The sequence below is a fragment of the Athene cunicularia genome, assembly GCF_003259725.1.
Source record: "Athene cunicularia isolate RWA chromosome Z unlocalized genomic scaffold, athCun1 chrZ_part4, whole genome shotgun sequence".
In the NCBI taxonomy this organism is placed as follows: domain Eukaryota; kingdom Metazoa; phylum Chordata; class Aves; order Strigiformes; family Strigidae; genus Athene; species Athene cunicularia.
The window spans coordinates 2,420,523-2,432,030 of NW_020799145.1; the positions used below are offsets into that span (position 1 = coordinate 2,420,523).

At 41.8% G+C, this 11,508-nt stretch overlaps 1 long non-coding RNA gene across 1 annotated transcript in view; it reads left to right on the forward strand.

Moving 5' to 3' along the window:
• The first annotated feature begins 6,136 nt into the window (after window positions 1-6,136).
• LOC113490409 overlaps window positions 6,137-11,508 on the forward strand; it is a 25,795-nt gene continuing 20,423 nt past the window's right edge. Inside the window, exon 1 of the long non-coding RNA XR_003400231.1 lies at window positions 6,137-6,146. This is a non-coding gene — a long non-coding RNA (uncharacterized LOC113490409). The remainder of the gene's footprint in view (window positions 6,147-11,508) is intronic.

Consider the following 11,508-nt stretch of genomic DNA (forward strand, 5'->3'; position numbering starts at 1 on the left):
TACTATGCTGACATCAGGTCCATGCGCCAAGTGCAGGAAGGTTTCCTTTGGGCTTTTGTCCGGGGAAGCACATGTGGCAGGCTGACTGTGTCCATTGAGGCATTTCTCTGTATAGCTTTTATCTTGTTTACTGTTATTACTGGGTTTTGTTGTTATTGCTATTGTTGTTGTTCAGATCATTTATCACACTGTTGTACTAAATCTTTCAAACCCGGGGTTTGTGCCTCACTTCCAGCCTGACTGGCTGAGGGTGGGGGACGGACAACAGCAACGTGGTCTCTGGTCCCGGCAGGGTCTAAACCACCACAAGTTCCTACTGCAATTGGTGCTTCACAATATTCTTCTGCCACATCCACAGCCTCCTGCTCCAGTGACTGAGCAGACTCCACCTCATTCCTCCAGCCTGATAGACTGTAATGACAGATGGAACCCAAAGTTATGGACTAAATGAACTCAGTAGACATTCTGAAAGGATGGCCCATAGACTGAGGGAATGATATATGTGATACCTGAGAAAAGGGGTGGTGATTCCTTAGAATGCATTTGAAACCTGAGCACGACGTCAAAGGTATGGAATAAGGGATGAAGACTGTCCTGGTTTTGGCCAGGACAGAGTTAACTTTCCTTGGGCTCAGAGGGAGCACAGCTAGAGGGCCGGACCTGGATCAGACATTGGAGTATTCCATAGCATGTGACGTCATGCTCAGTATATAAGTAGACGTGTGCTCTCTTACAGCCCATTTTGGTTTTGGTTTCTGGGCTGGCTCAGCGGGATTTCTGATGCAGTCAACTGCTGCATTTTACCCGTTTGGACTTACTATTTTTACTGTTGTTTTGTTACTATTACTGATTATTTTTATTTAACCTACATATTTCTTTTTTGTTGTTGTTGTTCTTCCCCTATTTCACCTGGGGGGTGGGGGTAGGGCAGGAAATGGTTGGCCACGTCATGATTTGGTACTGGCTGAGTTCAGACCACGAAACCATAGGTTCAAGTTCCTCAGGTCATCTTAAACCTGGTCTTCTATTAAGTGGAAGAGACTTTACTCCCCCAAAACCCTGCCTTGTGTTCCATCCACTCAAGAAGTGTGCAAAAAGCAATTGCCAATGAAGGCTGAGGCAAAAATGTTGTCGAGTACCTCAGCCTTCTCCCCATCCGTTGTTACCAGTTTCCAGTGCTCATTTGTGGAGTACACTTTCTTTGACCTTCAGCTTCCTCAAGGGAGGATACAGAGAAGTCAGAGCCAAACTTTGCAAAAGTGCACATCAATAGATGAAAAGCAAGAAACACAAGGTGGAGCATAGAAAGTTCAGACTAGAAATAAGCAAAATGTTTTTCACCATGGGTGTGGTCAAGCACGCTGGAACAGAGAGGTCATGAAGTCTGTCTCCATGTGCAAGGCTGTGAGTAACTTGCTGTCCTTGACCATGGGGGCTGGACGTGGTGATCTCCAGAGGTGCTGACCAGATTCAGCCACTTGTGTTTCTTTGAAATGGCTTCTACACAAGATCATGCCAAGAAACTCAACAAGGAAATTTTTGTTTTTAATTTGCTACTGTTTAGAAAAACCTATGTAGTTCCTAAATCCAGATTCTCAGAGAAGAAATGCTGCACTGGTGAGTACCTTGTGCCTCATGGTTGTGAAATGCCAAAACTTCAGGCAGCATTCAGAATTCCAAGGCTATAAAGGACTAAGGGGGAAAATGTTGTATACTTTTTTCCAATTATAATTACGATGAGCAGGCACTCAATTTCCTTGAAGATACCATCAAGATATACTGAACTGACAAATGTGTCAAATGATATCTACATCAATCTTGCCTTTATTTTTGCAGAACGAGGTTGTGAGACGAGACACACAGCAATATGGTTAACACTCAAGCTCAAATGTCTATTAGAAAAACAAGTCCTTATATACTCTTGTAACAGCAAATCCGTGTGTTGCTCTGGCACATGCTCATTTCAGAAACTCGTTCCTCTCAGCACTTTCAACAAGCACTACTAAGTGTGCACAACCGGTAGATTAATTTCTGCTCTGTTGGTCTAAAGAATCCCTTCTTATCTGTTTCTTCCCTAACATGCACAATTTTGCTTTTAGCCATCTTTAATCTAGACACCGTTAGTCTTCTAACACAAGTGCGTCATTAATTTAGACATCGTTAATCTTCTAACCTGAACGCTGATGACACTTTTACATTGTCAGTGACGCAGACAGTTTGCGACCCGGCATACACACCCACAATTCCCCCTTTTCTTTCTATTAAGGCCTCCATCCTATTTACCACACAAGACAGACACATATCATTAAAACAGGAAGACAGCATGTCAATAATCCCAGTATACACATTGTCTTGCAGTTACTAACAATGCCTAAATATAAACTGAGAGTGATCAGAAAGATTCACACAGCACATACCCTCAGATTCTTCACATCCATGTCCTTGTGCCAGTAACAAAAATCTATAGTCGTTTTATTCTGCAAAACAGCATGCCTTACACTATCTACATCTGTCAAGAAATTACTTATTATATTAGATGTTAAGTTAAATTGTTTTACACTCCAACAGGCTATTTTGTTGGAGTGTTTGCTCCCCTACTCCTGGGGACTAAGAGAGATGCAGTGACAATCTATCCAGGCCTCCACAATGCCATTTTATTAAAGGATACACAGCAATTTATAGACTACCATCAAGTACAAGCGTAGCTACTTGATTGCTCATAAGTTAAAGCTACTTGTCCATGTGCCCCTATCCACGAGCCGTTCTCCTGCCAGGCAAACATCTTCTTTTCCACAGTCCAGCTTCCTTATCTTTTTTGCTACGTATGCAGTTTCTCAGCCCCTTGGCCTTGCAGGTGTTCTTCACAACAGCTACAGCCTGTGGTTACAGTGAGGCCATTCGGTCTGGATTGCTCATAATATGCCTGTTGTTTTCCAGCCATTCCACAAATCCCCCTTTTTGTTTTTTTGAGCAATCCAGATCCCTTTTATTGCTCAGTCCATCATTCTCAAAACACTTCCACACACACTTTAACATCATTAAAAGGATTAAAATGACAATTTAAACTGTTATTCCATGTAAAAACAAATCTTTTAACCATCCAGTAATGGGTAACCTTTTAGCCAAATCATTATTAAATATTATTCCTTCTTTAAGGTGTAAACCCATCGTAGAAGCGTCACTACAAAACCAAATGTCATTTACCGGTACTGCTGACGGGGTCACGTTTTGCCATTCCAGCCAGACTGTCTGATTATACCAACCATGATGGCTAGTTAGACCAGCTTTTTGTCCACCAAACTATATACATCCCCAGGCCTGATCTTGCATGCTAATCCCAGCTACCGGGGGAGGAGAGCCTCTCAGCTCTAACTCCAATTAAACAGGTCTGAGATGGATCAGCAGCAGTTGCTAAGCCTAGGCAAAATGCCTGCTGTCCTGATTGATTTTTCCCTGACAACTTGGCACAACTCAGCAGTTTCTTATCTATCTTACAAGGCCTGTTCTTCATCGAAGCTTAGCTCTTTGTAAGAGGCTGTGTAAGACCGATGCCTCTCAGATCTCCCCTTTGTTTTGCAGCAGCACCTGCAAGACTTGTTTGAGAGCTGTATCAATTAAAGGTTAGACAAACTTCAAAAAACTTAGAATACTTAGAATAGTTCCACAGGAGGCTAAAAACAATACAGCAGTTACAATTACTAGTTAAAAAGAGTAGGCTAATTTCACTACCCATAAGAAAGGGATATGGCTAAATACTACAAAAATAAACAGTAAGGTAAACATGGAGTAGCACACTTACTTAATGGGGTACTAACATTCAGATCCGCAATCGCTAGGGAACCCTGGATGCAGCAAGAATTTAGAGTGCCCTTGCTCATAAACCAGAAATACTGTGCAATGCGTCCATCCATAAGTGAGGCATCCAAAATCACTGCAAGCAGGTCCAGCCTCTGGATCAACAGCCCAGAATAACTGTCACTTTTCTCTGAGCGGGAACATCTGATTTCATCATCCTGTTGGGTTCCACCCAGAGCCTGGCCAGCACTCCAGGGGGAAAACCAAGGGAGTTTCTAATAAGGTTAAACACTTAAGAATACTAGTTCTTAATTCTTAATATTGCTAAACAAAGTTGAACACACATTCTTACAGCATTTCATCCTCATTAATAACTACATTCTGTGTAAGTTACATCTTTCACTATTGGCTAGTAAGCTGATATATTTCATTAAGGAGTTGTAATTACTGTTAGCATTTTCTCTTTTAAGAGTTGGCAACCATAGTGTATTTTGTCCTGTGTTGTGCAGATGGTGTGACAAAAAAAAGTCCATTCAACAATAACAAGAGGTTCACTAGGCGTTTACATCCCACTGAAACAGCAGAGCATGTGGCTGCCCTGTAGCAAAGATCTCCCCCTTTTTGTTTTTGCAAAAGCGCATTGAAGGTTTGGTGCACTCTGTCTACAATGGCTTGTCCCATAGGCGAATGCAGTACACCTGTGATGTGACGTATACTCCTTATTATGGATTAGTCGCAATTGAGAATGAAATCTTCAAATTTGTTTTAGTGGTCAGTAAAATTTATTAGCAAGCGAAAGTGAGCAAAACAGCGCTGGCTGTGCCGGGGAGTCTTTGCTCCACCAAGACACACACCTTACATCCCGAAACGGAGTCCTTTTAACGTGCAGCCGTCATGAATATTCATGAGGGTGGGGGTGCTCCCGGAGGGGTTTGCGAAGTCATAAACAACTTTTCGGCAGACTTTTCTTTCGGGAGGCTTTTTGTTGCCAGGGAAGGTTCGCTGACTTTCCACCGTGGGGGAGGAGGGGGATGACTCAGCACAGGTGGGCATGTATCCATGGTCCGGACATGTCTGGACATAGCCATTTTAACTCCCTTTTAACAACTGATTTTAACCATAAAAAACTATATACATAATGCCTTATCTCTTTTTAAACCTTAGGTTACATGTAAAGAGCAAAAACATTTAGAACCATAACACTGTCTGACCACAACAAAGTTCAGTTACAATACAATCTGACATTAACACAATCTCTTTTTATATTTAATTTACTGAATAATATATTTAACCATAACTTGAGATTTGAATAACAAATACTATATATGTTTTATTACAATTCCCCCCTTTTTAACTAATTTTGTTCTTCAAATCTCCTTAACACATCACAAACTTCGTTTAAGAGATAACTTGCCATTAATACTTTCCACAGAGGAATTGTAGCTGCCTCGATTTCTTCTTGGTTCTCCCCCAGTGCCACCAATAATTGAGGTAGTATCCACTGACCTTTCCGACAGCGGTTTTTTGTTCATAATTATAGGATTTGGACCTATTGGTTACACGTCGGGGGGGTGCTATTTCCTTTTTAATAAAAATCAGTACCCCGTGCCACCAATAATTGAGGTAGTATCCACTGACCTTTCCGACAGCGGTTTTTTATTCATAATTATTGGATTTGGACCTATTGGTTGCACGTCAGGGGGTGCTATTTCCTTTTTAATAAAAATCAGTACCATGTGCCACCAATAATTGAGGTAGTATCCACTGACCTTTCCGACAGCGGTTCTTTGTTCATAATTATTGGATTTGGACCTATTGGTTGCACGTCAGGGGGTGCTATTTCCTTTTTACTAAAAATCAGTAGTCCTCTGTCTTTTCCTTCTTCCCACAACATTATTCCCCAGGTTTTTCGTATCATCCATACTAAATCTTGAGGACTAAGCACAGTTAAAATTATGCTCTTACAAGTTCCATAATTGATGACTCCTCCAGCCCAATTTCTAGCTGGGGCTTTACATCCCTTAGGACCACAAGTGACTTGCAGAAATTTATCTGGGGGTTTTGGAGTCCAGTCTGATGCTACTGTTTCACAGCCCCAATATGCACAATGGTTATAGCCAGGCAGATTACAATAACTTTTTCCAGGATTGGAACTGGGACAGAAGTAGTATTGTTTGACGTCCCATGCTGGGGATCTTTTAGGTAGAGAACAGCCAGGAAATGGTAAAATTGAACAAACATGCTGTTCAAAACTGGGGGCTCCTTCAGTAATTACAGACTGAAGCACTTTTTGATCATTCTATCTAATAAGGGTCCATTTAAATGGTTGGTGGGTTAAGGTCTGTGTATGGGTTGGGGTTATGATTCCTCCCACAGCCCAAATAATTATTATAGTGAGGAAAATTGGTGGGTTCATTTTCCAATTACTAGCCAATTGCATAAACGTGTCCCCTCTCTGTCTTGCGACAGGATTTACATGCCCAGATCTTCTCCTTCTCCATACTTTCCAGTTTCCCTTGCCACCATAATTACCTGGCCTGGTTGCTTTGAGGCCTTTCTTATTTTCCCCTCTCCATACGGCTCTGCCTCCTCCACCTACTCCACTCCTTAGAGCAGTGGGGCTTTCCATCTTCTCAGCAGCAGTTGTATTCTTTGAGGTTAGGGTCTCACTGTCGACACCTAAATGCCTCCCAGTTCCGGGCTTTTACCTGTGGGATTGTGCAAGGCACTTGGAGTATTTTGGGACCTGCAAAGAATTTATAATTTTTCCCATTGATACCCCCACTAGTAAGGCTTAACTAATTAATTTTCTTTCCCTTATATGGCACTGGTCACAGTATTCCTTTTGGGAAATAACCATAGACACAGTGCGCCCACCAATTCTCCTCACAAATGGTGCATTTAAAACATACAAAGATAACAAATACAGTTAGGGGGTTTACAAAATATTACATTACTCAGTTAGTCCTTCTTTCTTCGCAGCACTAGCTTCAGATCTCCTGATGTTTTAGCTACTTCCCAGCAATCAGGTGTTAAGGGTCCTCTTACTCTGGTAGCATGAGTCCATCCTTTTTCAGCAGTCCGGACAGCAGTCTCTGTTGTGAGCAAAACAAGAAACGGTCACTCCCAACGAGGGGTAAGAGAAGATTCTTTCCAAGTTTTTATTAACACCTTGTCTCCAGGTCTTATAGAGTGAATAAAAATCTCCAATGGCGGTCTTTGTACTGCCATCCCCTTTTTACGTAATTCTTCTCTTCATGAGACTTATTAGATATAGTTGTAAATTGTCTTTTTCCAGTATTGGGTGATCAGTGGGAAGTTCCATATCATAGGACATACCATATAGCATTTCGAATGGGGATACGCCAGTATTGGTTCCAGGTTGGGTTCAGATATTCAGAAAAACTAGGGTTAAGCACTTAACCCAAGACATTTTTGTTTCGAACATTAATTTGGTAAGTTGTTTCTTGACTTCCCCATTCATTCTTTCTACTTTCCTTGAGCTTTGTGGATGCCAGGGAGTGTGAAATTCCCATCTGGTCCCTAGGGAAGTTAATGTCTCTTTAACTACTTTACATACAAAATGGGGGCCTCTGTCGGAATCGACTACTTCTATATTTCCATACCTAGGGATGATGTTTTCTGAGTATTTTTACCACCGTGTTTGCTGTTGCTCAAGCGGTGGGAAAGGCTTCTACATAATGTGTGAGATGATCAACCAATACTAGGAGGTATCTGTACCGTCCTACTTTTGGTAGTTCCATAAAATCAATTTGAATTCTTGCGAATGGTCTGTAAGCTAAGTCCCTTCCACCTTGAACCCTTTCTCTTAATTGGTGCTTATTAATCTTCTGGCCTGATTTTTGTCTGTTCCTCAATGGTATGGAGGCAATTATGGTTTAAACTTTCACTTGGTTCCCCATATAGGAATTGTGCTGGATTTTGAAGGCTAGTTACTTCAATCTCTAACTTTGGTGAGTGCATTAATATTTTTTCATACTTGAGGAGTCTTGCATCTGTTATCCATTTATCCGCTTTCTGTTGAAGCACTCCTCTGATGTTATGGGGGGTTAACACTTTCAGATCTCCCCCAAATGTGATTTTATTAGCCTCTTCTACTAACAAGGCCACTGCCACTATTGCTTGAAGGCATGTTGACCATCCCCTACTTACAGGGTCTAGCAGTTTAGATATGTATCCCACAGGCTTCTATTTTTCCGGCACATGCTTGCGTTCATACCCCAAATGCTGTGCCGTCTTCAGTATTGACAAATAGATAAAAGGGCCTTCTTATATCTGATAAACTTAATACTGGAGCATTGACTAAGTCAGTTTTTATCTTTTCCAATTTTTCCTCATCATCTGAGGTCCATTTAAGTAATCTGTCTTTCGTTAATTTCTGGTATAAAAATTCAACTTTTGCACTATAATTTTCAATCCATTGTCCACAGTATCCCAGTAATCCAAGGAGTTGCCTAACCTGCTGTTTGTTTCTGGGAGCTTGGAGGGAAAGAATTCCATTTACCCTCTCTGGATCTAGTCTCTTGCTCCCTTTACTTATCCAGTGGCCCAAATACTTCACTTCCTCTTCTACAAATTGTAATTTAGGTTTAGATACTTTTAATCCTTGAAGGCGTAAGAAATTTAACAACTTAATGCTTTCCCTTCTCAATGTCTCTGGGTTGCTGCCTGCTAACAGAAGGTCATCTACATACTGTACTAAAGTAACACCTTCCCCCAAATCATAATCCCTTAAAATTTGTTTGAGGGCTTGTCCAAAGAGGTTAGGAGACTCAGTAAAACCCTGTGGCAAAACTGTCCACCTCAACTGTTGTTTTCTAAAGGTATCTGGATCTTCCCATTCAAAAGCAAAATAATTCCTACATTCCTCTTTTAAAGGACATGCCCAAAAAGCATCTTTGAGCTCTATTACACTATACCACTGAGTTTCAGGGTTCAATTGACTAAGCAAAGTATGGGGGTTTGCTATCGCAGGAAATCTGGTTACAGTTCTTTTGCTGAATTCCCTTAAATCATGCACTAATCTGTAACTCCCATCTGCTTTCTTAACGGGCAATATTGGAGTATTAAAAGGCGACATACAAGGTTCCAATAGCCCCTTACTAAGGAGTCTTTCTATTTCAGGCTTTAAGCCTATCCTGCCTTCTTGCAGCAAAGGATACTGTTTGATTCTGGTCGGGATCTCTGGGTTCCTAATAGTTACTTCAAAGGGGGTAATATCCAATCTACCCACTGTCTCTGGGGTATACCATACTTCTGGGTTAATCTCTTCTTCATCCACAACTGTAAGGGGGTACAATCTGACTTCAAGTTGTTTTTCTTCCACTTCCGAATTAATTCCTAATTCTATAATCAGATCACGTCCAATAAAATGATAATCTACTTCTGGGACTAATAAAAATGTTCCAATCACATATTTACATATTGATTCAATAATTATATTATGAAGAACCAGAACTTAAAACGGTTCACCTTTAGCCCCTATTACATTAACTTTTTCTGATGATACCTTACAACCTGGAGGTAAAGCCTGGATGGTAGATCTTTCGGATCCTGAGTCCACAAGGAACTCTACCTCTTGTCGCTGAGGACCCACTTTAAGTTTTATCAAGGGCTCCTTGTTCTTTGGGGTCCCCAGCACACAGAGCCCCTGACCCCACATCTTCAGAGAACAGTTTCTTGTCTTGGATTCTCTTTCGGCAAACCTTCTTCACATGCCCTTTCCTTTTGCAATATAAACATTCCACTTCCCTCATATTTTTATGCACCAAGTCGGAGGGATGACTGCCTCCTTTCCAGAGCGTCTATCCTTTTGTTCTCTGACAGGCCTTCCCATCGCTGCTAAAGCTCCTCTCTGTTCCTCTCTCACGGCCATTGCCAATACCCTCATTTGCTCTCATATTTGTTTTCTCTGGTTTTCCTCCTCTCTTCTAACATAAACTTTCTGAGTTTCTCTCAGCAATCCATCCATTCCTCTCTCCTGCCAATCCTCGATCTTTTCTACCTTCTTCCTAATATCTACCCACGACTTAGCCACAAACTGAGTTTAATAATGCCTGCCCCACAGAGGTGCCAGGATCTACTCCTGAGTATAACTGTAAGCTTTTTCTCAATCTTTCAAGCCATTCAGTGGGTGTTTCATCTTTCTTCTGTTGTTCACTAAAAGCTCTATTAATATTCTGCCCTCGGGGAACTGACTCCTTAATTCCTTGAATTATAATTGTTCTTAAGTCTGCCATGTGGGTTTGGTGGCCTGGGTCTTGATTATTCCAATGAGGTCTTAATAACGGCCACTTCCGATCTGCTGCGGGACCCAGTTTGTTTTGCAGGTTCACTAACATTAAGAGTGGGAATAGAAAAGGTAAATTTAGGTGCATCATTGGGATGCAAGGGAATGGTAAAAAAATCAATCCTTTAGATCAATTACTACAAGATGCCAGTTTCAGGTAATCATTGTTGGGGAGGGCATTTATGGTTGTAAAGTATTTTTATCTTCCATGGTATCATTAATGTGTTGGAGATGATGTAAAAGACACTATTTACTACTTGTCTTTAAAATACAAACTTAATTGTCCCTGAATTAAATCATTAAGGTGGCACGACTTTTTCCTTGGCAAGGGCCACTGACCCAGCCACACAGGTGGTTCTGTTTTCCAAATTAGTTTCATGGTGGGTTGTACTGCAGTGGTGATTAAGACAAATTTGATCCAATTTGAGTTGCCCACTGAGCCATACAGTCACGACCCCATAGTGTAATAGGGGTCTCCAGGATAAATGGATGAATATTTGCTACACAGTTTTCTGGGCCCTTTACATGAGTGAGATTTTTGCTTTGAATTGCTACAGCATGACCACTAACCCCTGAAAAGCATTTGAGTTACCCAAGCTAATAGTCAATCTGCTCATGGATATTACGATCACATCCACAGAAGTATCTAAGATGCCTGTCAGCTCAACAGATTTTTTAGCTTCAGTGAGAGTACATTTTACCCGAAGTCAACCTTGTGTCACTGTCTGAGCCCAAAATATTTAAGGGGTGCCTGCTGATCCAAATCCTGAGTCATCACAGCTTCTCGGCATACTGTTAGGGGGAGCCACAGGAAAAGAAGCAAGCTGGGCAATTTTTTGACCTTTTTGTTACTGAACATGGGGGTACAAGGGTCCAGGCCACAATTGTTTTCCCTTCATAATCAGCATCTAGAACCCCTGGTAAAGTGAACAACTCCTGTAAGATTGTAGATGATCTTTTGACAATATTTCTGTCAGGCAGATGGTACAGAGATGCACTCTCCCTGCAGAGTATGAAACTAAATTCAAGACAACAATTAACACAGAATGACTGCCTCCTGCTAGAGGAGATATTTCACCTGAGACACTTAAAACCCTGAGCCCAAACAAACCGCAGCACTGATGACCCAGCAGGCGGGCACTAGGACCCTGTCATTCCTCCCCCGCCACTTCCCTGGCGGGTCAGAGAACTCCGCACTGCGCAGCTGCAGCTGGGCCGCGTCTCACAGAGACTATCTCAGCGCCACGCAGAGGATTATTACTCACACGACATAAACTCACAAACATCACAAATACAAAAACCCCACTAAGAACATATGAAGCTATTGCTGCATGACAGCGCCAGCACCTTCTCTGAGAACGAACTGCTGCTTTTGGCCGGGGGGGTGCCGAGGGCGCAGTGCC